Source organism: Papio anubis, chromosome 11 (genome assembly GCF_008728515.1).
Source record: "Papio anubis isolate 15944 chromosome 11, Panubis1.0, whole genome shotgun sequence".
NCBI lineage: Eukaryota > Metazoa > Chordata > Mammalia > Primates > Cercopithecidae > Papio > Papio anubis.
Window position 1 is genome coordinate 74,000,931 of NC_044986.1, and position 24,055 is coordinate 74,024,985.

The 24,055-nt window shown below is 43.6% G+C and overlaps 1 protein-coding gene and 1 long non-coding RNA gene across 48 annotated transcripts in view; one reads left to right on the plus strand and one right to left on the minus strand.

The window, feature by feature from the left end:
- The window catches only part of KCNMA1 (potassium calcium-activated channel subfamily M alpha 1), a 766,524-nt gene that overhangs the window by 483,594 nt on the left and 258,875 nt on the right, over nucleotides 1-24,055 (minus strand). The gene's annotated exons all lie outside the window — the stretch shown is intronic.
- On the plus strand, nucleotides 917-7,217 carry LOC116269527. Its single transcript, XR_004177143.1, has 2 exons — nucleotides 917-1,001; nucleotides 6,624-7,217. It is a non-coding gene; the product is annotated as an uncharacterized LOC116269527 (long non-coding RNA).

Consider the following 24,055-nt stretch of genomic DNA (forward strand, 5'->3'; position numbering starts at 1 on the left):
TTTCAGGTGCTCACACCTCTGAAAAGCAAGAGAAACTGGAACAGCTTGGAGTTCAGAATAGGCTAAAAAGTCTCCAGCGTGTCTTCAGAGCAGAATCTCTGAGTGGAGCACACAGCCATTTTGAAGTTGGTCTACATGGACGCCAGTGCTCAAAAATTCTAATGTGGCCAAAGAAACCTTCAGAGAACTACAGCAAATTCAACTGAGAAATTCGTTCTACTCTAGAAAAGACACTGCCAAAATTCCAGTCCCTACCTACCAGGGACCTTGGACAGTCCTTTCCAATGCATGCACATTATCACAGGCCATCCTTGTATGGGGGAGGGGGGTCTCTCTCCCCTCTTCAGCTGCCTTCCTACCTCTAGGGGCAGCACCAAGTCATTGTGATGACCTCACAATCATGTCTGGTGATTATGAGGACTTAGTGGGATGATGCACTGGGCAACCACAGGGATTGCTCACCAGTGACTCAGTGGTTGACTCAAAGGCTAGGGGGTGGTTTGGGGGTGGAGGCAGAGGTCCAGTGAGCTGGGCTCCACCCTTTCTCTCCCTGCAGTCACAACTCCATTTTTATCTGCGCTATATGTTGGAGTCTAGTCAAGATGTCATTTGAACAAAGACTCTGAAAGATCAAAGAAAAAAGTTTGAAAACCACCGGGACAATGCTTTCAGGGGACTTCATCCAAAAGACTGCAACAATGTAAAGAGATATTATTGCTTTTATTACTGTGATAAGTTTAGGGTATTATAAATTTTTTAAAGAACTTCATAAGTGACAATAGTGAAGACATGCTCATTTTAATGTTACCAGTCAACTCTGAGAAGACTAAAGGTCAAGGGACAATGAAAATATGACCCTTACCAAGGACAGAAACTCCCAGGAAGCCAAAATTAACTCAAGACTACCAGGATATTTGGGGAAGTTTATCCTTCTGGAAGACCAGAAGTTCTGATCTGTGGAAAATTCTATAGATATTCTCTGCCAGACTCCAGCCTGTTTGGTAAGCTGGCCACAGATGATTTAGAACATAATGACCCTGATACTCACTAGAGCTCTGAGTGCAGCTGGATAAGCCCATTTCAGCAGGCATGTCAGCCCTTCCCTGAACTAGGCTCTATGACTCAGATCTCAGATTTTAGGGCAGCTATAGTCTGCCCCTTGCTTTCTTATTACCCCAGATAACCAATGTTATCCTGTTTTTCCTTCCTCCCAGGGGGAAAAGAATTCAGAACCCTAGTCTGAGTATATGAATTAGACTCTGCAAATTGTTTATATGAGTCATTCTCAAAACTAGATCTGGAGGGTCCCCAAGAGATCCACGGATTTCTTGCAATATTCATGTAACAACGTTCATCTCTTTAGATCTATTACCATTGAGTAACCCATTGATATTTAACAACAAAACAGCAGCAAACACCATCCTGATAGCTTTAAAAGCAACCCTGTTCTTCTAATTGTTTCTAGTGCATGTTTTTTAAAGTTAAACTAGTAGATTGGATTTTCCTCAAGTAGACTGGCTCACCAAAGTTGTCCACAACAAGAACATTTCAAGTTCAGATTGGATAGGAATATTTATGAGTGTTTGACCAGCACTAGACTTGTCAGACGATGTGCCTGAATAGTCTTCCTGAACTCCTCTCTTAAACACAAACAAGATCCTATGCTGGTTTTCTGGCCACACCTGTGCCAGCCACCAATGGGCTAAACCACATGAAATGTGCTGTCCACATGCAGGGTTCAAATTAGATAACAAAATATGCATTGACGGTTCCCTACACAATGAAAAATATCCTATTTTCATTGCATGCTGGTGTTGGATCAGAAAACAATAGTCTCTTATTTCTCCTGGTTAGTGGTCCTTTGTAAATCACAGAGGAAATACATGCAGAGAGTTAAGAGGACTACTTCACATCTGTTGGCCCGCGATCCTACTTAACAGAACACTACACTCATGTGCCCATTCCTGCTCCCTTTCCCCTTTATGCTAAATGTGGTCCCATATGACTTTCTGATTGATGGAAGTGTTCTCTATCTGTGCTGCCCAATACAGTAGCCACTAACCACACATGGCTACTGAGTACTCAAAATGTGGCTAATGCAAAGAGAAACTGAACCTGTAATTTCATTTAAATTTAAACAATCACTTGTGTCTAGTGGCTACCATATTAAAGAGTGAACTAAGTCTAAAATTTAGGACCTTGGAGTATGGGGGTAGGGTGTGTGTGTGTGTGTGTGTATGTTAACAAAACAAACACTGCTCCTTCTGTAGTGAGCACTGGCCTATGGTCGGGGTCTAAGGAATATGCAAAAGGAAGTGACTGGAAGTTCTAGGCTTTTAAGGACTTATCAAAAGAAATTTCTTACCACTCCCTCTGGGCAGTACTGTAGAACACCTACTAGGGAGAGGAGGATATGAAGATAGAGAAGCAACAAAAGTACAGACACATTAGAGGCAAAATATAGATGCCACCTTGTAAACCGGCTGATAATTTAGAAAGTGACATCTCTCCTCAACTTAGTTGGAAAGCCAAAGGCCAAATGGAAAACATCAGTCTCTTCACGTCCATGGAAAACAATCCCCTGAATGCAAAATTAGAACTTGGTGACTATTTCCTGATCCAGCCCTTTGTATTTTTCATGAAGCTTAAAGGAGATTAATGGGACAATCAGGATATTACAGATGAGAAGCACAGGCATTTCAAATGAGGCTGTGACAAATGACTGGGAGGCCTTTAGAATGGGGGAAGAGAGAATGTGGAACAAACCCTGGACTGGGAAGCTCCTCACTATGGTTCACACCCTGGTCCTGCTAATGACCACCTGGCCAGGAGACCCTGGAAAGGCATCCAACCCTTCCCCGAGAGCCACTGGACACAGGAATAGGAGCCCCATCACTGAGTGGCTGTAGGGCTCAAAAAGGATCATATTGGCAGCAAGCACTCCAGAAACTATAAAGCTCTATTTAGATGAATCACATTATTATTAAACAGTTCAATCAACATAATAATTATTAATAATGGCTAAGATTTATCCAGTGTCTGCTATTGCCAGACAATATATATGCAAAGTCTCTAGGGCTTACAGCAACCCTACAAGATATATCTATCTATCCACATCATTAGTGCTTACTAGATGCTGTTACAAGTATTTTCCACAAATATGAAAGTATATATATATAATATTATATATATAATATATATAATATATGTTATATATTATATATAATATATAATGTATGTTATATAGTATATATTATATATGTTATATAATATATATATAAAATACATACAACTTGTAAATGAGTTAAATGAGGATTAATCCTTACAACAACCTATAATGTGGACATTACTTGTATCAATATTTTACAGATGAAACAATTGAGGGCAAAGAGGTAAAGCGACAGCCACCATCATCCCAACTAAGTTGGAAGGCCAAATGACAAAAGGAAACATAAGAATGCAATTACCTGAATGACAGATTAGAACTCAATGACTATTTCTTGATTCAGGCTTAGTCAGTGGAAGAGCTGGGACATGAACCCAGGCAGAGTTGGTGAACAGTAGAGCCAGGATTCAGACTCAGGCAGCCTGGCTACAGGGCCTGTTTTCTTCAACCCCATGGCATCCTGCCTCTTTATTTTTTGTGGGGGGGAGGGGTGGGAATGGAATCTCCCTCTGTCACCCAGGCTGGAGTGCAGTGGTGTGATCTCCACTCACTGCAACCTCCGCCCCCCAGGTTCAAGCAATTCTCCTGCCTCAGCCTCCCAAATAGCTGGGACTATGGGTGCGTGCCACCATGCCCAGTTAATTTTTGTATTTTTAGTACAGACAGGGTTTCACCATATTGGCCATGATAGTCTCAATCTCTTGACCTCGTGATCTGCCTGTCTCAGCATCCGAAAGTGCTGAAAGTGACAGGGTAAGGACTTGAAACTCAGGCCTCCCTGCCTGTCTCCAACCACTCAGTCTTTTCTCCAGCCACCCTGCCTCCGTTATAATCCACACACTGTTTGTCACCACTGGCTAATGGCTTTGGATATTTCTTCCTCCTATTGGTGTGAGACATCTGGGAGGCTCCCCTTTATTTCACCATTTCAGGACTGAAAGTAAATTTAGCTTCCTCAGCAGAAAGAAAAGAGGCTGTTTTGGAGGTTGGGAAGAGCTTTAGAAAATGTGGCATCAAGTCTGCTGCCCCCTTTGAAGAAAGCAGCTCTGAAAAAGGCCTAGGACATTAGTTGTTACAAAGTTTTAGATCATTCTGTATGGTAAGTATGCCATCATGCCCATAACACTCTTATCTGTCCACAAAATTCATCATATACTAATAAAGAATGGTTGTCTTTGGACAAAGTCAAAGCAAGTTTGTCCAGAGTACTAACTAAAAAGAGACTACAGAGGGAAGCAAAAGGTAGTTCAGTGGCTGAATTATCCAAGGAAAAGCCTAGAATTTGAGTTGTCACAGACCGAGCATCAAAGATTATGTCTTGGAGCTGTGTAGAACCTTTACTGCCCAAAAAAGAGACTATGCAAACTTCAGTGCTCTGGTAAACATTTCTTTGATGCCTTACCACAACAAATGCCTTCTGAGCATTTGATATGGTTTGGCTCTGTGTCCCCACCCGAATCTCATCTTGAATTGTACTCCCATAATTCCCATGTATTGTGGGAGGGATCCAGCGAGAGATAATTTGAATCACGGGGTGGTTTCCCCCATACTGGTCTCGTGGTAGTGAATAAGTCTCATGAGATCTGATGGTTTTATCAGGGGTTTCCACTTTTGCATCTTTCTCATTTTTATCTTGCTGCTGTCATGTAAAAAAGTGCCTTTCACCTCCCACCATGATTCTGAGGCTTCCCCAGCCATGTGGAATTGTAAGTCCAATTAAACCTCTTTTTCTTCACAGTCTCAGGTATGTCTTTATCAGCAGTGTGAAAATGGACTAACACAGCATCCATTGTCCACTTCCTCCTTCCATCAGTCTGCAAAATTCCATTTGGGGATCGATGTGGCTTCAGGGAAATCAACTTCATCAATGTTCTCTGTCCCGTGGCAGCAGTGATGGGTTCAGGGATGAGCATGTGACCTAAGCCAGTCCAATCAGAGTGACTCTTAGGTCTTGCTGAGAGTGCCTGGAAATGATGCCATTTCCTTTCTGTTGGGCATGATGAAGGAAGCATCTAGCCCCAGGAGCTCTTTTGGTCATATTAGGGCCTAAAAGGTGCCAGCTTTTGATAAAGACACCAAAGGATATGAAAGATAGCATAAGACAAAATGGAGAGATGGAAAGAAGCCAGATCCTTGGTGATATTGTTGAGCCGACTGTTCAAGCTTGGCCTTAAGTCAGTCCTAATTCTGTGCTTTTCAATTAGATAAGAAAATACATCCCCTTTATTATTTAAGCCTATTTGTGTTAAGAGTTCTAGTCTTAGAAAACGAAAGAATCTAAACTAATATGAATGTAGATCTCTGTGGCTATCCCTCTGGTAAAAGGAGAAGGCAGAGTCAAGGGTGACATTACATTTCCTGAAATTGGCAGCTCCATCTCATAGAAAACTCATGCATTACTCAGTAAAAAAACAGATTCCCTGTACACAATATCCATGTGGGAAACTCCTACTCACTCATCAAGACCCATCTCTAATGTCCCTTTCTGTCACCTAGACTACATTTACGTAAAATTAATCACTTCCTTCTGTTTTATTCCCATAGAGGCATATTACTCATTCTTTTATGTAACTATAAACACAGAGCAATTACATACAGCTCAAGGGCAGAGAATGTCTTATTCATCTGTATATGCATCAAACCTAGCACAAGCATATAGATGTTGGATTCTCCAGGTTGCATGGCCTTTAACAAGTTCTCTAGCATTCTGACCCTGTTTTCTCTCCTATAAAATAGGGCTAATTGTATATCTCAGAGGATTGTTGTGAAAAATATCAATAATGGCAGCTACAGGAATTTCATTAAAATGTGTTTAATTATAGTAAAATTAAATTGATAAATAATGTTCTAAATCTTCAATAGTCTTTAGCTCAATATTGATAGCCAAAAATTAAGCCTGGAGGATAGAAATAACTTTTTAACTCTACAGTTGGAAAAGTGTGGGCGTAGAACTTGTCTTTGCCTTCTGGATCATATCTGTGTTGGTAAATTAGACACTGCATGGCCTTTCAACATCCAGGAGTAAGATGGCAGGAGGATCATGCCAACAACTGAGGTACCTTGCAGGAAATCAAACAGAAAGAAATCACCCAATGGGATCAGCTGGGCAAACATGGGTCACCCCAGGACTGGTCCCTCAAATCTACCCAACCAAACCATATCATAGTGGATAGCTATTATCTTTACCTGACTAGCATTCATTGCCCCTTCTGGTATGCCCTATCCCCCACTCACAATCCCTCTGTTTCAAGAATGGCCCCACCTCCACCTTCCATCTCCAGGAGTGATATCCACCCAGGTTTGCTCAGTAAGACTATGAGACCTATCTTTCCGGCCATGGTGATTGGTTCAGAAGCAACATGCCAACCAACCTGATCCAATAAGAGTGAGTTCTAGGACTTTTGCTGGAACTACTGTATGTCAATATGTAAAAGAGAATCTATCTTTCTATTGAAAGCCAAGGATAAGAAGCCAATATGATATGCATTTGATTCTGTTATGGAAATCCACATAAAAGAAGGCTGCCCAAGTATAAAACCAGCACAAAAGAAAGCAGAGATAAGATATGGAAGAAGGAATGGAGTGAACCAGTGACAGCAAGAGACTGAAGGATATCATTTGAGTGCCTGGAATCAGCTAAGCCTGAAGAGAAGCCTAACCCTAAGCTTTTCAGTTACCCAAGCCATCAAATTCCCATCCCCATTTTTTTGGTTCTTAAGCAGCTTGAACCATAGTTGTCTCACTTGCATGTAAGAGATCCCAGAAGATGCATGCACTCCCTCAGGTGAAGATTTCCATCAGTTAACAGATCCTGACACCCATGGACTCTGGGATAGTCATTCTGGTAGCATTCTCTGGTAGAGAATAACAGACTCAAATTTGACAGAGAGGATCTGCCAGCCTCTGCTTAGATATAGCCCACTAAAAAGGAGAGATGATTAATTTAGCCTTGATTTCAAAACCTTGTCTTGTATATTCCATTCAGCACTTTTTATCTTCCTGTATTCCCTGGTTCATCTCTAGCTGAATAAAGAACAATTTTTAAAGCAAACATCTTCACTGTGTATCTAGCAAAGCTTTCTGCTTTATTGGAATATGTGATTTATTTAAAAAATTAAATTTCCCATGAGATGCAATAATTTAAATTAAGAGAAAAGCTTGTCTTTCTTAAACTTCAGTTTCTATATACAAATTGATGTTTTATAGATTCCAGAAACTTTCACTGTTACAAAGACGGCTCTCAGTTTTCCTGCTGGATTCAGAGTCTCTTCATGACTTAAAACAACATGAGGAGGATGAGTCACAACTGTAAGCTGATGAAATGCAGAAAGAACCACCTAGGAATTCAAATGTCAGCTTAAGAAAGACAGAATGGTTTAAAAATCAAAAGCAAGATGAGATGAAGTGGACTGGGGGTCTCGAGAACACCAAGTCACAAAATCAGCTTACGGTCAGAGGGAACTTGCAAATGATCTGATTCAAGATACAAAGAAAGGTTTTAGTTCTTGAGGACTTTTTCTAAATAAATATTTGAGCCAAAGCACAATATAAGAAAAAGATACAAGTGGAACAGCTCCTTCAAGCAGTGAGGGATGTTCAGGAAAAGCAGGGAAAATCAGCTGATAATCCCCCACCCACTCCCACGACTCCCGTAACCTAGCTGAGAGCCATCGAACTGGTCCTCTCTCTCGGGCTGTTCTCCAACATCCCAGAGCCTTAGGAGGAGCTACACTAAGAGGAAATCCTCCAAGGAAACCCTCAGGATTAGACCAGTCTTTCTCTGCTAGTGGTCTTTGATAAGCCTACATGGTAAAAAGTGGGATTCACTGACTTGTCTGTAGGAGATATGATTAAATATGCCTCAAAGCATCTCCCCCACCTTCTCACACCCACCCATTAGAACAGGATGTTATCTACAGGTTGATACCTCCCTACTCCCTCCACCTGCCTTCTACTACATGGCACCAAGACACTGCCTAGGACCTAACAAGTGATTGGCCCCTCCTTCTCCAAGACATTCCCCTCTTCCTTTTTCTCTTTTAAGCCCAGAGGGCCTGACCCTCTAATGCCTGTCCCAGGCCACTCTCTCCCTCCAGGAGCCTGCCAAGTTGAACACAAAGTCCTACCACCTCTGCCCTCAACACAGACTTCTCCAAAACAAGTCCACAAACACCATTCAGGATGATTCCTGCTAAGACCCACAGGGTGGGAGTGATAAAATTTCCAGTAACATCTACCATGATGTTACTTACAATCCTAAAAGAGGAAATGTTCTGTATTACATAAAATATGTCCAAGGTCCTCCTACGAGTACGAGTGAATCCGTGCCTGGTTCTTCTTTGTCTTCTGATCCTGCCACGTCATCCTTGTCGTCATCTGTCTAAGTTTTGCTTTAGAAGCCACCCTCGGTCAAACCTTCGCTCTCTTATACAACGAGCTGGGCATCCTCAGTTTCCCCTTCATGCTAAAAAGTTTTGTGCATGTGCCCACACCATTTCCTCAAGTTCTTGCTCCTAAAGGTAACAGGGGTTGGGCAAGGCACTTCCTGCAGAGACCAAAGGAGACTCGTTCACACCCAGGAGGAGGAATATTCTTCCGGTTCTACCCCATTTACACCTCTGTCCCCCCAACCCAGAGATGTCCTCACTGTCCAGCAAGTGCTTCAGGCCCGCAGTTGCACTGTTACCCTCTTTTGAATCTCGTAGGCGTGGAAGCATGGGTTGGCGGGGAGGGGCAGGAAGGTTTGCCCACCAGGAAGAAGAAATGAGTGTGTCTGTGTGTGTGTGTGAGCGCCACAATGACAGTGCTGCCGCCGCTGCTACTGCGTGTGCTGGGTCTTTGACTGTGGCATCTGTCAGGGCTCAGTGAGGATGACAGATGTCTCTCTGCTTTAGGAACAAACAACACTGCCCTGTGGGGTGACAAAAACAGCCTCAGCCCAACCAGAGCGGAGAGGTGCAGTCTCTGGGAATCATCAGAAGACGGCAGCGTAGGAGTCCAGAGTCTACCACACACCTGCTCCCCTAAAAAAGCATGTTCTCATTATGAAACCTTAGAAGGCAGCTCCCACGCCAGGGACAAGTGTGCAGGAGCCTGTGTGGCCTCATTCACTACCAGATGAACTGTTCATTCAGGAAAGTCTTGAGGCATGTCCAGGAAACAGCGCCCCAAAGACTCAGTTAACCCACAGGGTGAGTGCCCATGGAGATAGCAGCTCTGGGGGTGACACTGTTGAGTCAGTAGATCAAGCTTCACCCTGAGTCAACCCTAATTCTGTGCTTTTCAAATAAATGAGCCAATCAATCTTCTTGTTCATTTCCGTATCCCCAGCACCTAGAACAGTGCCTGGCACACAGTAGATGCCCAGTGGACATTTGCTGAAGAACAAATGAATGCCAAGGCAGAAAAAGGGAGTGAGAGGCAAAGATGTATAAAAAAAGAACTAAGCAGAGAAAAATGATAAGAAGAATGTTAATAATATGAACTACAAGACAGGAAAGTCATCTGATCTCAATACACAAGAGTATAAACTCATTATGGATGCTGAATTATGCTAGTGACAGTTTAAATATTTCTTGGAACTGAATATGCACATTAGAAGAGGCCATCCCAGGCTTAAATGAGTGCACATTCCTGTCTTGAAGAAAAGGAAGAAAAATATATGAAGCAATAGGTGTAATACAATGCAATAGATGTTCTAGAACAAAGGCCTGGAGCTATGATTCCGGGGCAGCCTGCAAAGATCTCCCAGTAGAGTTGATGATTAGCAAGCCTTGAAGCAAGGGTGGAAGACTGGCAAGAGGCAGGTCAGTCATCACAGACAGGGATGACTGCTTCCAAGAACTATGTCTTCTGTGAGCCCAGGGGCCAGAGAGCTGCTGGGTTTCCCAGTCTTTCCAGGCTATGGCCAAACTGATGAAGCCATCCTTGTTTCAGTCTCTGATTCCTTCAGAGAAGAAGAAAGAGTCGAGTCTAGCAGAGTCTCACTCTGCCTGCATGCCAGGAGAGCACTCCCTCCATAGGCCACTCTAAACAGAAATACTCCCTGAACCACCTGGGGTGACCGGCATCCTCCGCACTTCCAAGGCCTTCACGCTTCCCAATTTTGCTTACTTATTCTCATCTTCCCATCCACTTCCCAGATGTGTTTCTCGGGTCTCCAAAGGGAAACTTGGGGAGAAACTGAGTCAAACTACTTTGAGTCTCCTTTCCTACCTGGCCCTTTCCATAGCACTCAGCCCAGAAGAGGTGCTCTGGATGAAAGGAAGCAGCAGTTGGAATCTCTGCAGGCCACAGCGAGGGAGGGAGGGGTAGAACCAAGGAGTGGGGCACTAGCACAGAGGCCTGAGCCTCCTCACTGCCAGGATGAGGGAGCTGCAATGATCTGGGGTTCTGGCAGCTCTGGAAGCCTCTGAATAAGTAACTCTGGGGCTCTGAGAAGTACTGGGTCAAGATGCCCTGTTGGACACAGCTGGGCTTAGTCATCAAGACATGGGTACAAACCTCAGCTCAGTCACCTTCCAGCTGTTTGAGTCTGAGAAAGTCAATCTCTCTAAGTATTTGTGTTCTCAATGAAAGGACTATAATGCTTATCTTGCGGGGATGTTGTTAGAATTAGATGTGATGAGGTCTAAATTAATCCTAGTACAGAACAGGCAATTGGTAAATCGTAGCTTTTTAAACTACTATTAGTGTAGTATTATCATGATCGTCATCACCATCATCATCAGGGGCAGACAAATCTCAGACCAGGTCTGAGAATTCCCAACTCTGAATTCAGAGCCTTTTGCTCCAGCAGACAGAAATGAGAAGGTAAGGCCTAAAGTAGAACAGGACTAGAGGAGGCCCTGAACAGTGCTGGGTGCCCAACAGGGGACTTCCTCCCAGGGAGGCCTCTGTGCCACCGGCCTGGGGTCTCATCATCACTGCCAGCAACAGGATGACTGGCTGCCCCCTGGATTTGCTGTGAGCAAAGAACAGGAAGGCAGAGCAGGAAAGCCCGGGAACTAATGAGATTCAGAGAGCTCGAAAATTACAGGTGCGCGAAAGGAGTTTCCACCTAATTGCTCTGACACCTCCCACTCCCATTGCAGTCACTGCAAGGAGGAGGCGAGTGCAGGAGCAAGCGGGGATCCGCAGGGCTGCTGGTCCAGGTCACTGCTCTCTCCAGGAGCACTGGCTCCAGTTGGGAGTGGCCCAGGGCCTTTCTGCAGCCTGGCAGGACAGGGTGGCCACTGCCCGTGGCTGGCCCAGAGGAGTCCACCTTGTGGGTCAAGAGCTGCCCAGGCTGATGTGTGCCTCAAAAAGCAGGGATGAAAGCCAGGCAGTGCACAGCAAGCCCAGGCACCTCCTCAGCCATGCAAATGGGAGCTGGTCACATGGGCTCAGGAATTGCCATTTCTGACCCAGCCCAGGCAAATGTGGCCCAATTCTCCATTCCCTTGGAGCTGAGCCCATTTGTAGCCGTGCCAGGCCTGGCGTCTCCCTCAGTGGCTGCTAGCAGTTGGTCACAGCTGCCCTTAGAGCCTCAGCTCCCTCTCCTGCCCTGTGTCCTCCCTAAGAAGATTTCAGATCGGTTGTCTCACGGGAGGCTCCCAGCAGGCTGGAGGAGGGCAGGCTGGTAAGGCCAGCCTGCATCACAGAGGAGAGAAGGGTGGCCCACTGACAGGCCAGAGGCAAATTGAGACCCTCCTGATCCACTGTCCCTTCCCTGCACCCCCAACAATAATGACTTAGCCCCAGGACACATCCTTAGGAAGAGGGCATCCCTAAGTACCACCCCCCCCCCCCCCCCCCCCCACACACACACACACGATGCTGGGATAGGCTGTGAGACAATATGGAAACAGCCAGAAAGATTTGCATTCAAATCCAGGTTCTGCCACTTCCTGCCCATATGTCTTCGGGTGCTTTATGTAACCCCTCTGAGCCTCAACTGCTCCAACCATAAAGCCGAGCATGACTGGGAGTGATAAATGGGATGGTGAGAGGAAAACACAGTGCCCAGAGGACAGCAGGCTCTCACATTTATTGAGATGGCCCTGCCTGACGTCCTGCCTCACACCCAGCCGTCCAGCTCACAGGACTAGCCACAGCCTCGTAGGACATTAGAACTGCTGCCAGTCTGCCTTCAGTTCCCTTTCTTGTTTAGAAGGGACTCTCCCCTGGACTATCAGCTTATAAGAAGACATGCATCCATCACAAGGGCCTCTGATAACTCTCTCCACGGACCGCTTGCTTATGTCAAGAGGCAGAACATTGAGAAAAGACATAGTGCCTGCTGCTGTCTGGGCCAAGCCATCCCACAAGCAGGCTGAAGTGTGAGAGAGGCAGATACATTCCCTTTCAAAGTGTCTATGGTCCCTTGGTCCATGATATAATAGGAGAGATGCACAGCTGGCTTAGTTTGCGCCATCTCCCTATGGGGACCGGCACCTGGGAGAGCCAAGATCATTAGTCCTCCAGGCAAACCATTCAAGTCCTTGTGCTGTCAAGGTGACTCACAATATTGAGAGTAGTCTGATTGTTAAGAATTATTTTTTTTTTTCTGAAAAATACACAGTGAGCTTTTTTAACTCCAGTTTATTCCAGCTAACACCACAGCTTCACTGTTCCTCTTCCAATCGATAGTGGAATGAAATGATCCGGTTGGAACTCCAGTTCAGGCCACATAGCTGACATCTTCTGAATTCCTACTCCTGAGGATTCTCAGACCCAAAGGCAAAATGGATCCTGGTCGTGGGAAAGTCCATGGCTTTAGATGGGCAGAATCTGCAGCCACTGAGGCTGCAGCATCTATAAGCCTGTCCCCAGTTCCACAGCAGAGACCAAAGCCAGGAAGAGCCAAGGACACTCAATGCCACTCCTGCCTTATGCCAGCCCTCAGGGTGAGTGCATAAGCTCTTCCCATAAAAATGGCATTTGCACCCTTAGTAATCTTTTATTCAATTCAACTTCATCTAGTCCTAATAAATAGAATTATATTACTTCCTTGCTTAAAACCCTTCCACGGTGTCTATGCGAAAATGTAAAATACTTTCTCTGGCACACAAAGCCCACATGCTCTTGCTCTCCTCTCCAGCCTCCTTCCTGCCAGGCACTGGCTTGGCCATCCAATTCAGCCTCCCTGGCTTCACTTCTCCTTGCTTGACTGTGCATAGCTCTTTCTTGCTTCATAGTGAGACATATACTCTTCCTCCTCTTTGTCCAGTTAATTCCTGCTCCCCTTTCTGGTGTCAGTTCAAAAGTTGCCTTCTCAAGAAAAACTCCCCTGACTGCTTCCCAGTACAATTTATTGCCACCCCTGCCCCCTTCTCTCCTATAGTTCCCCATTCTTTTCAAAAAGGACTTGTCAATATGCATGATTATATAATTGTATGTTTATTGTCCTCGCTCTCTGACCATGTAAACTCTATGAAGCCAGAGCTTCATAGAGAGAATAGCTTATTCTCTCTATCAGTTTGCTCAATGCCTGACACCTAGCAGATCCTCAACAATCTTTGTTGAATAAGTATGTCCATTTATTCATTTAGTTCTCCAATGTCCGACTTCATTCAATCACTTATAATTAAAATGCCAATTTTTATAATTCCCATGAACTATAAATTAAAAAATCACTGTGTGGCCAGGCACAGTGGCTCACACCTGTAATCCCAGCACTTTGGGAGGCCAATGTGGGCAGATTGCCTGAGATCAGGAGTTCAAGACGAGCCTGGCCAACTTGGCAAAACCCTGTCTCTACTAAAAATACAAAAATAAGCCAGGGATGGTGGTGCATGCCTGTAATCTCAGCTAGCGTTGGGAGGCTGAGGCAGGAGAATCTCTTGAACCCCAGAGGTGGAGGCTGCAGTGAGCCAAGATCGTGCCGCTGCACTCCAGCTTGGGTAACAGGGCAAGACTCCATCTCAAAAAAAAAAGAAAAAAAAGAAAAAAGAAAAGAAAAAGAAACCACGGTCTGCCATGCCGTGACTGGAGGCTTACATTAACTCATTTATATTTGCAGTTAGTAATATATCATTTTTAAATGAGTGAATCCTGACCCCAAGAAGCTAAGTAACCTTGTAAGTCATAGAATCAGTAAGTGGCAAAACCAGAATTGAAAACTCTGGCTCATAACTTCTCACTTTTCCTACCAAATGACACAAGTGGCTACAACCTGAGTGGCCAGGCCTGAATGGGTAGCAAGTCTTGAACTGTGTTGGTCCCCAGCCCCACAGCACCTGGGACAAGATCCAGAGTGGCATCCTCCTCCTCCACAGCAGAGGAGACTACTTAGGCAATGAAATGAAATTGGCACGTTTACCTGCCTGTGATTAAACAGAGTTTTTACTTGATAGCAGTTGAAATAATTTGGGCTATAAATAAATAGGAACTGAGCTAGAATCTGAACCTGCTTACAAAGCTAGTCCTTTTCCATTTGAGCCATAACATATCCAATCCACTCAGGGAAAAATTAGGGAACAAGGGGGAAAATCTTTCAGTTTCTGTAGCATTTTAATGAAGGATTGATTGAGGTTTTATGCAGCAAGAAGGGCACAGCTGGGGAGTAATTGCCAAGAAAATTGAGGTGCAAGACCCATTAACATAGAAGAATCAACTAAGGTTCCTCACCAGTGCTCAACTGAAGGCAGTAGCAATTGGACCAAATGACAAGCATCACAATCTCACTCCCTAGCACCCCATCCTAGGAAACAAAGCCACCTTGTCACTGCCTCCTTCAAAAGTACCATAACCCAACCCAAGGCAGGCAATGGCAATCCATGTGCGTCCTCCACTCCCAAGCCTTCAGCAACCCTGATACCTTTTCTAGGGACCTTCTGAAGAGGAGGCTTTAGTCGACTTATTCAAGATCACTTACCACCGTAGATGATGACTAAAGCAGGGCTGAATTCCAGATGTTATGATCCTAGAAAGTCTCTCAATCAATGGTAGAACTCTCATGCACAATCTTCTTTGGTTGGGGGCAGAGGAGGGGTAACTTGGAGCACGTGTGGCTCCCCACAGGCTAGCCACTTGACAAGGATTCACCTTCTGTCCCTTCACTATGTATCAGAACCTACACTTTATGGCCACTCTTTTCTTCCTCTTCCTCTTTACTGTACCTCCATCCATCCTTCTATAGTGCTGCTCTCACCCTGGTATGTGAACTTGCCGCTGACTTCCCAAATGAGTTCGGAGAACCGATTTCCTGTGCTTTGTGCTCTGTGATGGTTCAGGCCACTCATCACACCTCTCGTGGGGATCTCTGGCACTTTGGTGGGTCCTACTTAGAAACCATCTTCCTCTTCAATCCTTCGCTAACAAGTTCTATAATCTTAACCTCCCAGGGGCTCAGTTATACTACCTGCAAGATGGGCAGAAGAATTCCTGCCTAGAGCCCCACTTAAATGTAGGAAATCCAAAGATGATAATATATAAGAGCTTGGAGAAAAGAATAAAACTGAGACTGCAGTAAGGTGAATAATTCAGTGCTTCCTCATTATGCAGCTGGAGTTAATTCCAAGGAATCACTTTGCAAATTCTCAGGTACTATGCATGTGTTTTATTTTTTATTTATTTATTATTGAGATGGCGTTTCTCTCTTGTCGCCCAGGCTGGAGTGCAAATGCAAGATCTCAGCTCACTGCTACCTCTACCTCTTGGATTCAAGCAATTCCTCTATCTCAGTCCCCCGAGTAGTTGAGATTACAGGTGCCCGCCACCATGCCCAGCTAATTTTTGGATTTTTATTAGAGACAGGGTTTCACATGTTGGTCTCAAACTCCTGACCTTAGGTGATCCGCCCGCCTCAGCCTCCCAAAGTGCTGGGATTACAGGTGTGAGCCACCACACCCAGCCACATGTGCTTTTTAACGTTTTTATTATTTCATTTTTGGAGTCATTATTATTTTTGTTACATCACACAAATTGCAATAACATTAAGAGATTGAGATGATGATGGTATGAGGATGGTGGTAGTGATGACAGTGATGATGATGGCAATGTTGTTGATGGCACATAGTGGTAATGGTGAAGATGGTGGTGATACTGGGGAGATATGATGGTGGTGGTGATGGAAGTGATGCATATATTACAGGTCCAATCTACACACACATGTTCTTTATAAACGTGGATGGACCTTATCTCCTACATGGACTGGGCAGCACAGATTGTGGAGGAAGCTCTTTTCCTTCCCTGGCATCTTCTGTTCTTGGAAATCAATGAATATCCTTCATTCTTTTCCCCATAGTTCCTATTTCTATAGAGTCAGTTTGTCTTCATTCTGTAAGCTCCCTAGTAACTCTCACTATTTGCCATGATGCTGGGCACTGGGCCTACAAGACATAGATCCTGTCCTTGAACAGCCTGTGTTCCTAGGGAGAGAAACATCTGAAAAGTGAAAGAACATGAGAGCAAAATAGCATGCACACTGCACTAGAAGGTGCACCCTCATTCGGCACGGGTGTGTCAGGGACTGGCAGGGTCAGGGATGATTTCCCTGGGAAGGTGCCTTTCAAGCTGGCCAGTGACTAAGGGGCCACTCATCCTCCAGGGAATGGGTGGATAGAGAGCACTCTAGGCCACAAGCAAAGCAGAGAATATACACTACTCTAGGGTATGATCTGGGAGACATGGGAGATTTCAGGGAAAATAGCTTAAGTTTTTGAAGTGATAAAATATTTGAATTTTATCTTGAAAGAACTATGGATCCATTAAAGGTCTCTCAGCATAGGAATGAAATGAGCTGAAGCTGGGTATTACGATGTTTCCTCTATAGCCTAACCCCCTCCACTTATGTTCCCAAGAGCCCCAGCATCATCCAGGAGCTTATAAGAAATGCAGCGTCCCAGGCCCCATTGCTAGACCTCTTGAATAAGAATCTGCACTTTTCAAAGGTTTCATTTTCTAAATTACTATACAGTAAATTTAACTTTTTATTTTTGGTGTAAAGTTCTATGAATGTTAGTATATGTGTCAATTTATATAGCCACCACCATAATCAAGATACAGAACAACTCTGCCCCAAAAACTATCTTGCATTATCCTTTATGATCACACATACCACCCCTACCCAGTGATAACCACTGATCTGTCCTCTGTCACTACAGTTTTACCTTTCCAAGGAAGTCACATAAATGAAATTCATATAATATGTAACCTATTAACACTGGCTTTTATAATTGAGCAAAATGTTTTTGAGATTCATCCAAGTTGTGGCTTTCATCAATAGTTCATTCTTTTTGCTACTGCACAGCATTCATTGTAAAGATGTACCACAGATGTTTTAACCATTCACCCACTGAGGTTCTTTCCAGTTTTGGGTAATTATGAATAGAGATGCTATAAACATGTATATGAATGTTTTTGTGTAAACTTAAGCTTTCATTTCCCTAGGGTAAATACCTAGACATTGAATTTCTGGTAATATGCTAAGTATATGTTTAATTTTATAAGAAAACTTCTAAACTGTTTTCCTGAATAGCTACATCATTTTGCATTCCCACTAGTAATGTCTGGGAGTTCCAGTTGCTCTCCATCTTCACCACTACTTGGTATTGTTAGTATTTTTATTTCAGCCATTATAATAGGTGTATTCATATCTCATCATTGCTTATATTTGCATTTCCCTAATGGCTACAGATGCTGATGCTCTTTTTCTGTGCTTATTTGCCATCCAAATATCCTCTTTGATCATGTGTCTGTTCAAGTCTTTTGCCCATTTTCCAGTTGGGTAGCTTGTTCTTTTCCTGTTGAATTTTGAGAGTTTTTTATATATCCTGGCTATATAAAGTCTTCTGTGATATATGTGATTTTTAAGTATTCTCTCCTATTATGTAGCTTATTTTTCATTCTCATAATAGTATCTTTCACAGAATAATAGCTTTTAATTTTGTTGGTGTCCAAGTGATCCATTTTTCTTTTGTGAATCATCTTTTTGGGGTCATGTCTAACTTACCTAACTTGAGGTCAGAAAAATTTTCTCCTATGTGTTTTTATCAAAGTTTTATAGTTTTATGCTTATATCTGTGATCCACTTTGAGTCAATTTTTGTATAAGGCATGAAGTTTAGGGTGAGCTTTTTGTTTTGTTTTGTTTTGTTTGCCTTTGGATGTCCAATTGTTTCAACACCATTGTAGAAAAGACTTTCCTTCTCCATTGAATTGTCTTTGTACCTCTATCAAAGCAATTGACCATATTTGTTGTAGGTCTATTTTTAGACTCTAGTCTGCTCTATTGATCTATGTGTCTATCCCTTTGCCAATACAACATTGTCTTGATTACTATAGCTTTATAATAAGTGTTAAAATCATGTAGGGTGATTGGTGATTCCTTCTAATATACACTTCTTTTTCAAATTATTTTACCTATTCTAGTTACTTTGCCTTTCCACATAAATTTTAGAAATTGGTTTGTTTATATCTACAAAAATTCCTGCTTAGATTTTGGTTGGAATTATGTTAAATCTATAGAGAAATTTGGGGGTAAGCTGGCACCATTACTGGGATGAGTCTTCCAGTCCATGAACATGGTATGTCTTGCCATTTCTCTAGGTCCTCAAAATCTGCATCTTAACAAGAACCCCAGGTAATTTCCCTGTACATCAGAGTCTGGGAAGCATAGCTCTAGAGTAGAAATGACAATGAAGTCGTCTGGGAGGATTTACAAAATATGGAAGCCTAGACCTCACTCAGACCAACTGAATAAGGATCTCTGAAGGGGGGGCCTAGGTGCTGGAATTTTTTCTAAGTCCTGTAGGTGATTCTAACTGGCAGCCATGTGTGAACCTCTACTCTAAACCCAGTCTGGACTCTTGTGGCTCTGGCCCTATGCTCATTAAATCAGTCTGAGTAAGGCCATTAGTTCATTCCTTTTCAACCCTAGATGTATATTGGAATCCTTTTAGGATAGAGGTTACCTCAATGAGAATTTTCAAGAAACAATTCTAGTTGACAGATTCACCAAACTTCCTCTGAGGCCCCACCTATATTTGAGGATTGCCTTTCCCTGCCCAACCCCAGGAGCTAGAACAACATTCCAGAAGTTTTAACTCTCAACTCTAAAAACCCACTGTCTTTTTGGAAGTCTCTCTGGAAGTTACTGAGGCAACAGGAGACAGAGGAGAGAGAGAACATGTGTGCATACAAGAGAAATGTCCAATTGAGTAAGTCTGATCAATAAGATCTATGACCCAAAAATACTTGCTTCATGGCAAGGGAACATCTTTTGCTTTCATATCCATGTTGCATACCTGCTGAGTCAAGGAAACAGCTCCATATTTAGGAGAAAAGCCCTCCTCTAATCTCTAAATGCAATAAAAGGTTTTCTGTGTCTTTTTCTGTGGCTCCTTAGAAATGTTAAATGCATGTCTCAGCTACAGCAAGGTGGGGCATGACATATTGCCCCCCAAAATATGAACCAATTGAATGTTGTCTGAAGTCAGCTCTGTCTCTGTTATCTTTTAATGGATTTTAGGTAAAGAGGTCCTGATGTAGATAAAATAGATATGAAACCAAATTCTTCCGCTTTGGATGTGCACCAACCCCAGCAGGTTAAAAATAGATTCAACCGCATCAATAATATTTCTCTTTAAAGTTGCAGGTCCTTTGGAGGTTTGGAAACATTCAGAGAGGATAGAAGCAGAGAAAGATATGAAAATAGCAAAAGCTGCAGTCTAAGCCTCCAGGTGTGACTGCAGGCCTTGGGGACAGCCATGCTGGAATGCCTGATTTTTACAAGTCCAAGTACCTATTTCCTACCAAAAAAAGCCCTTCCACATATGATAAGAACACATCTTTTCTTGCAGGGCTGCCAAGTTCATTCTAAACACCCCTGCCGCTGCCTGTTGAGATTGATGCATCTCCAATTCCTAGCTCTTTGTTTGAAGCTAAACATCCAAAGACCTTTAGAAGCACAAAATGTCAACATACAAATGAGATGCATCTCAACTGCAGAACCACAGCATGTTGAGATTGGACCAGCAAACCCTGCGGTAGTTTCCTCTCTTGCTCCTCTGTGGAAAATGACCTATCCAAGTTCACACAACAGGTAACATGGAGCATATGGAGGGACTCAGCATAGGCCTGTGCAGTAGTGGGGTCTACTGGAAAAGACTTGGCCTTTGAAGTCTCATTCCAATCCCAGCCTTGCATTGACCAGCTCTGTGACCTTGACCTTGAAAAGTAGAGTCACAGTGAATCACTAAAAATATGGACAAAATAGCTGATACACAGTGGTGTACTCAGCTAACACCAGTCATTTCTGTAATACAGATCTCCCAACTTCTAGTCCAGTGCTCTTTGTACAATAACACCAAATGAAGATTCTGAGCCATCCAATAGTGCACTTGAACCCTCTCCTCAGAAATACAGGCCAGCACTGCCCAGCCTTCTTTAAAGACAGCCAGGAAAAGAAACCAAATACATACTACTTACCCAACCCTGAACGAGACATGCTGCCTCCCTTTCCTTTATTTTGTTTCCCTTCTATTTGTCCTGGGTTTGTGGTTCTTGGGCAAGGTGAACTCTGCTCAGTATGATATGTGACCCCTGGCCACAGTTGCATATGGCCCTACCTCAGTTGCTGCCTGCTCCTTACGTGTTTCTCCAGGTCCACACTCCTTTCCTGTGCCATCTTCCCCTGTGGCACCCGTGTGTAGGAATCTTCAACAGTTGCACTACCTACAGAGAAGCCACAAGCTGGAGCCCCACAAGTTTCCCCCCAGTCCCCATGCATAGGTCAGCAGTCTTGACCCATGGACTGATTTTAATATTTTAATTAAATTGACAACAGGTACAAAATCTGGAGATTTCACAAAAATGCAGATTTCTGACTTCTTTTGACAAATTACAAACTGGCCAAATGTCCACAGTTGGCCAGAGCTGTGAGGCAGCTGCTCCCTTCATCTGGGAAGACTCTTACTCCTCTGGTCAAAGTCCCCACTGGTGCCCTCATTGCAACCTCCCCATTCCCTATCAGCCTCTGAGTTTTCCACCCCTGTTACAATGTGCACTTCCAGTTCTCCAGCTGGACACTCAAGATGCGTCACCACATGGCCCACTGCACCTATTCAATCTCTTCTGGAAACCCTGGAAAATTTCTCTGCTTCTAGGCTCTGCTGGGAGCAATTCCCCTCCTACAATGTACTCCTTGCTCTTTTATTTACACAGCCCAATCAAGAGTATCTCTTCTCAAGAAATTCTTGCTGACCACCCAAGCCACAAAGAGTTCTCCTTCCCTTAAAGCATGGAGTCAACAGTTATCTTACCCACCTTCTCATAGTTGGCTGTTCCTGCTTGCACATCCTGTTTCCCTAGCTAAATTGTAAACTTCTTGAGTTCACGTTTGTTTGCCTTCCCCAGAAGGCAGTCACAGACATTCCAAAGAGAAAGTTCTGAACAAAGATTAATTGTTTGGTCAGGAGCTATCAACCATATCATCATTCAGTGCAAGACCAGTCTCTCCAGCCTCTTTTGCCTCCACTCCTCTCCACTCCCTTCTTCCCCTCTCAAATCCACCCAAACCCCCAGCTTCCTGGAATCACTCCACAAGGACTAGAATTTGTTTCTTGTTTTGCTGAAGATTGTTCCCATCCCTGCCACTCCCCAGGACTAAACACAGAACCTGCCACATAACAAAAGCTCAGCATATGCAAATTAAATGGAAAGTGTCTTACTTTTTAGTCCCTATATCTTAACATCTGCAGCTCACCGGGCTGACCATGCCTTTCTCTCTTTTCACGAACAGATCTACGGGTCTTGGAAATCCCAGTTCAGTGTTCCTCTCTCAATCTTTTTCTCTTCCTTTACTCAGCCAAGTCACTCCTCTCTCTAGGCTGCCACAGTACTTTGCTCTTGGCTGCCACAGCCATTACCAAATGGTGGTGCAATTGTTTGCCCACACCTGTTTTTCCCTTGGATGCCAAGCTCTTCCGGATCCAGGATTGTGTGGCCTTCTCCCATGGGCTAGCCTGGTTCCCCAAGTCATAACTGGACAGAATCAGTCCGGTGGAGAAGGCAGGTATTATGGCCCTCATTTTTCCAATGAGAAAATGGAAGCAAGGCACCAGGCTCTCTGCATGCAGCAGAGAGATGGAAGAGGAAGAGAGAAACGGCTTGGGTGAGAAGACTTGGTTCTATTAGCAGGGGTCAGGCAATGGAATGGTAATGTGTGATGTCCTTTCAAGGTCCTCTTTGGAGCAATATTTAACAACCTGCCCAAGAAATATTTAGTTACCTAGGGGAAATTAAGTACCTTTGTTGACTTGATATTTGCTACCAAATAAATAGCCAGATTCTGTGAAGTTACACATCAATGTGTAGGAATTTGCCTAGTAGAAATGCAAATGTTTTCTGTCCAGGAGAAAAGATAATCTCAAAGTTTATGAACTGACTCCCATGTAGGACATTAACCAGTTTTGTTTCTAATCTAGCAATCTCATTCCAACACTCTTCCTCCAGTGCCTGTGTAAACTCATGCTGCCATCTTGTTGGTGCCTCATTAATGAGCTAAATGCATTTTTGACATGTCCACATTCTAGATTTGTATGAGTCACAATTTTAACTTTTTGAAAATCATACTTTGCCACCCAGCTGCCACCAAATCTGGGAGTGTGAGCAAGTCCCTCCCTCCCCTCTTCTGGACTCAGTTTCTTCAACAGTAACATGAGGGTGTAGGTCTGCATGGCAAATTACAAGCCCTAGGAATATTTGATTTTAAGCTTGAATCTTAAAAAGAATAATTTCCTTATAGGGTTGAACATCTTACAAAGTTATTTTCCAAAATAACAACAATAATGGGATAGTGCTTCATACCTACGGCTAGGTATTTTAATTCTTACATAACGAGATGGGGCTGTTGTTCCTAGCTCTATTACAGGTGAGGTTAAGAAAGTTGAAATGGTATTTTTTTTAAGCAGGAGACACTACATTTGTCCTTCCACTCATGTTTCCTTCGATTCCTCTTTCACTTGTCTGGCCATCCATGTTTCCAGCCATCCATCCCACTGATGCAAAAAGAAGGTGGTTTCCATTTTCACTCTAGATCTATCTAATTGATTATCTAATTGATGTGGCCTTTAGTAGAGGCAGTGATTGCTTCCAGTTGGTGGGTGCAGGAAGACTGTGAAAAAGTTACCACTTTGAGCTTGACCCTGAAGGTTCAAGCAGAATTATTTAGGGATTTGGAGAAAACCCAAAGATGCCAAGGCCTTGCATCTTTGCCTGAAGGAACCATGGCAGGGATACCAGGAGGCAAAGGAGGGAGACACGCACAGTGACCAGTGGGTGGTCATGGCTGTGGGAAGGGTAGATAATGGGAGATGAGATGAAAAAGATTACTTGGTCTTGGCATATGTCAATGGCTGATTGAGAATCTTAAGTTTCCTTATCTGAAGCCCTGTCCACAATCACCCAGACTTTGAGTACTTCACGTGGTGGTAAGAGGCAGAGACAAACCCTTCCCCAGGTGCCTGATCTGGCCAACCCTAGGCGATCTGACTACCAGAGTTCTGAACTCTTAGAAGGTAGAGTTGCAAACCACCATGGAGGGAATCTACTCCAGCATCCCTTCCCAAACATGTGGGCCTAAGCTAATTTAAGCTAGTCTGAGCTCACTTTGCAAGCAGTTGTCACAAGGCGCTACATCAAAAGACTCCCAAGGCCCAAATATTTAACAACCAGAACACTCCCTCCATCCATCAGTTTGGTAATTCTATCCACACGATAAAACTATTGGGGTTTCATTTCTGGCCTGCTCATTTCTTATAAACATGCCAGGGCCATTTACAGCTCACAACTCACTGCTCTCTAAACATTTACACATTTCTCCCTCTTAACACATCCTTGGCCATTTGATTAAGTAGTAGATCACAGGGGATGGAAGGCAAGGCCTTGGCATCTTTGGGTTTTCTCC